Genomic DNA, 4,486 nt, shown 5'->3' on the forward strand with positions numbered 1-4,486 from the left:
AAGGGATTTTTTTTTTTTGTTCTGTTTTTTTTTTTTTTTTTTAAGCTTTATGTGCTGCTCCATGAAATAGGTTAATGTTTGTGTTTTGGAAATACATTTATGTTCTCAGCGAGATATACTGATTGTCTGAGATGTCTGGGGACTGTACGTGCACAGGAAAGAGGCATTTTTATCCTTGAAACAAAGTTGCTAGGCTCCGTAACTCACAGTGCTACTTTTGATTTTTGTGATATCTGTTTGCAGATTCAGTTGTTTAGAATTACTCAGTGTTTAGATTTCTTTGCAGGTGCAGGCAACACGGAGAGCTTTAAGGAACGTGGAGGCAATCATTTGTGTGACATGGTAGCTGGCTTCTGTCGATATTTTTGTAGGGTTATTTTTGTAGATGCTTGTTTTGCATGTATGTTCTTACATGTCAAATATTTTCAATTATATTTCATCAGATTGTTATCATGTAAAAAATAAATTTGTTTCAGTGTGTGCAAGAATAAGAATTCTGAGCTGTTTATATCAGATGCAGGGCATTTTTTGTGCTCCAGAAGGCTGTGTGATTATTTTGTTTGTACGTGTATAAGAAACATTAATTGACTGTATTTTGTATGTACAATTTTGTATGCTTTTAACTGTATAAATGTACAGACATTTTAAATAACTTGTGTTTGTTTAAATGTAAAACCTGAGACATCATAAAGGCTCACTCTATACAAAAAGCAAACTTTAATAGCTACATTATATGTCTATTACTGGTCCAGTGCATACTTTAAGTACAAAGATTTTATAGCCTATCTAGGTAACATTTCAGTCCTATATAATTTTGCTGTCATGTGGTGTCAGATCAGCACCTGAAGCAGCAGGATAGTACAGCAGCAGTGGATGCTCTCAGATTTCCTCCCAAGTACTCCATTCCCAGAAAACGCTTGTTGATAAATTTAGTCCAAAACACTTGCTGCCCAAGCATTAGCAGCTCAGTCAAAACAACAGTACACATTACAGTCTAAGGACTCATCCAGATACACTAAGAACTGCTTTTTCACTGTCATGAAGATAGTTTTTTCATACCAGAAGACAAAGTTTTCATAAAATATAGCTTTAAATAAATCAGTAACTACTACACAGCTTTTTGACATATCGACCATCTAAAAGGACTGAACTGCTTCTTTGTTGATTTTTTTTTTTGTCTGTTACATGTAAGGAATATTTCCTGATTTCCTGCCAGATTTCTGGAGACTCCTTGAAGAACATTTCATTAAGAAGCAGCCATTTATGACATGGAAGAGGAAGACTTCACCAGCCACAGTGAGGATGAAAGCCCCAATGGCAGCTGGTCCTGGGTAACAGAACTAAATATATACTGCACGGATGCATGAGGCAGGCAGAATAACATAAGTTCAGGCTTGTACTATAAACTTAATTGGCATTAAATCAATAAAATAAAAAGGAACCCAAAACACTACAACCAGTGAGGAAATAGGTCTGGAGTGTCCACATATGGGACAGAAATTGCTAATATAATCAAATGTAAAGACAGAAAGATTTCAGAGGGACTATAGAAAATTGCTAAAAGAGGAGCACTGTGTGCAGATGGAGGAAGTGTAGGATGTGTATACTTTACACAGCATTTTCTGCATGTCTGCTGGTTTTGTAGTTAGAGTTGATGAACTCTTATCTGTGTGTGCAGTCAAATCACATGTTGGATTAACAGCTGATATCTCCACACATTACCTCAAGCCCACATGTGTTATAAAGGTATATAACACATCAGTCAGTGATGCTGTTCCACAGCAGTGCTTTGACCCCACATTTTTCTTTTGCACCTTTAACATCTTCCTGAACTTAATCTATAGTTAGTTGTTATTGGTATTGATTGTTATTGATTGCCCAGAAACTCTCTACGGTGGTTTGCAAGGGAAGGGCAAGATTCATTCAAATATAGACGCAGTTTGGAATATAGAATTTCAAAAGCAATCAGTGTTTCATGCACATGCTGCTCCAACATGCTGTACGTTAGTGTTGTTTATACAGGATTGGCAGCAGTGGCTTTAACCATTCACGTCTGGCCTTGGAATCCACTCTAATCAGATTTCTCTAAAGCCCTGTAGCACGCACTGCAGTACTGCAGTGGGGACAGACTCAGCAGGTCTGTAGTGTGTGGCCCAGGCAGCTTTACCATTGGCTCAACCAGGCCAACCCCCCCAAACACCACCCCCATCTCCGTGGTGATGAAAAGATTGCATTGTGGCCCAAAGGGGGAGTGCCTGTGAGAGATCAGGCAACCCCTGCCTCAGGAAACGACCCACCTCCCTCCAGTCGTTTGCAAGCACTCTCACGTGTCTGATATGTAGTAACACTGCAAGGCAATCACTGGAGCAATCGAAAGCTTACCGGCCAGCAACCACCCACCCCCACACGCACACACATGCACTGTAAACACACTGAGATGAAACACTTAGCATGTACATACATGCACAGTCACATATAGTTTGAGGCTGAACAAGGCAAATATTAACCTGCACACATATGCACGAAAACCACATGGCCACAGTCTAATTAATGAAATTCCTGAGATTACACTAAAACCTGCCTCAGCTTTCACTTTTATTCCCTTCACACATAAAAATGCAAATGTGTATCTTTCACACAAGATATTATGGTACTTATTTTTATTGCAAATCATTATTATTATACATTTAACCTTGTTGAGCACCTGACCCACTGATGACCTCACACACTGCAGTAAATAAACCATCACATCTCTACACTTATTTCTTTCTGTCATATATTCACACACAGCAGTAACAAGTATTAGCATTCTCCAGATTCGCTGTTGTCTGCTCCGTATTCTTCCAGTCTCTTTCTCTCCTCTCCTTCTCCCACTCTAGTTGGCTATGTTTTCCTGCATGTTGAATGCTCCAGTTCTTAGAAAACCCAACACGTGTTTCCTTTCTCCCCCCTGCCTGGCGCAATGTATGTGTGTGTGACACCATGATAAAGTGCTCCACAGCAAGGCGGTGCAAAGTATATTTGTAATGACAGCAGAATTTGATCCACAGTCATGAACGGTATCACATGGGATTGCAGTTTCATGCGGACCGCATATACACATAAACACACACAGAGGTCTAGAACAAGCAGGCGTGGGGGCAGTTGGATGGGAGTTGGGCTGGTTCTTAGAAACACTGAGTAACAAGAAAAAGCCATGAGACCCAGTTCGGGGAGACTTTATGTCGAAACTTTTTTGTTTGTTTTTCTAAAATGAGAACTCTGAGTACAGACTCAACTCAGGGCGCCATATATAAATGTAACTTTATCAGATTATGGATTATAGTTAGGAACATCTGACAGAGGACTATAGATATGGGAGTTATCAGTTTTCTCATCAAGTCAAGTCAAGAAAGTGAATAAGAGCATTTCGCCAAAATGATGAAATAGAAAAAATACAACATTACAAGCATTCATTCACAATTTAAAATCTGCTGCTTTATATTGTTGGAATAAAGGATTATATTACCCTCCTCGTAGGATATGATTTTGCTTAAGGTTGCAGTTGTTGAACTGTATACATCTATAAAGTATATACACCAGTCGAGCATAACATTATGACCACTGACAGGTAAAGCAAATAACACTGATTATCTCATCATCATCATTAATGCTGGTTCTGATAGAAATGTGTCAGATTACACAGTGCAACACAGTTTGTGATGTATGGTGCCTTGTATATCTTTTCTGAATGTTTTTTGAATAGTTTTGCATTTGGCTAGGGCCAGTGTAACTATTGCTAGCATGAGGTGATACCTGGACCCTACAGAGTTTGCATAGGTAGTCCCACTCCTCTAGGATGGTGCACCAATATGTGCCATTGCCAGAAGGTTTGCTGTGCCTCCAAACATAGTCAAGAGAATGGAGGAAAATCCAGGAGGCAGGCAGTAAGGTCAGTTGTGTAGGGCTGTAGAAGATACCCATCAACAGGACCAGTATTTGCACCTTTGTGCAAGGAGGAACAAGATGAACACCACCAGAGCTACAAAATGACCACTGGTGTGAATGTCTCTGACCAAACAATCAGAAACAGACTTAATGTGAGTGGCCTGAGGGCCCAACTTTCTCCAGTGGGCCCTGTGCTCACTGCCAGGACCATGAGGCCTGACTGGCGTTTGCCATAGAATACTAGAAATGGCAGGTCCACCACTGGCACCTTGTGCTTTTCACAGATAAGAGCAGGTTCGTCCTGAACACATATGACAAACGTCTGGAGGGTCTGGAGAAGATGTAGAGAATATCATGCTGCATGCAAAATCCCTCAGCATGACCAGGATGGCATACCCATGGAGAGACACACAGATCTCTACAGGCTAGGCAACAGCACCCTGACAAGCGTTAGGTATTAGGATGAAATCCTTGGACCCATTGTCAGACTGTACAGTGGTAAAGTGGCTCCTCTTGGATGTACAAAGGATGTGCGGTAAGAACACTAAAGTCCTCTGCT

Source organism: Astatotilapia calliptera, chromosome 1 (genome assembly GCF_900246225.1).
Source record: "Astatotilapia calliptera chromosome 1, fAstCal1.2, whole genome shotgun sequence".
NCBI lineage: Eukaryota > Metazoa > Chordata > Actinopteri > Cichliformes > Cichlidae > Astatotilapia > Astatotilapia calliptera.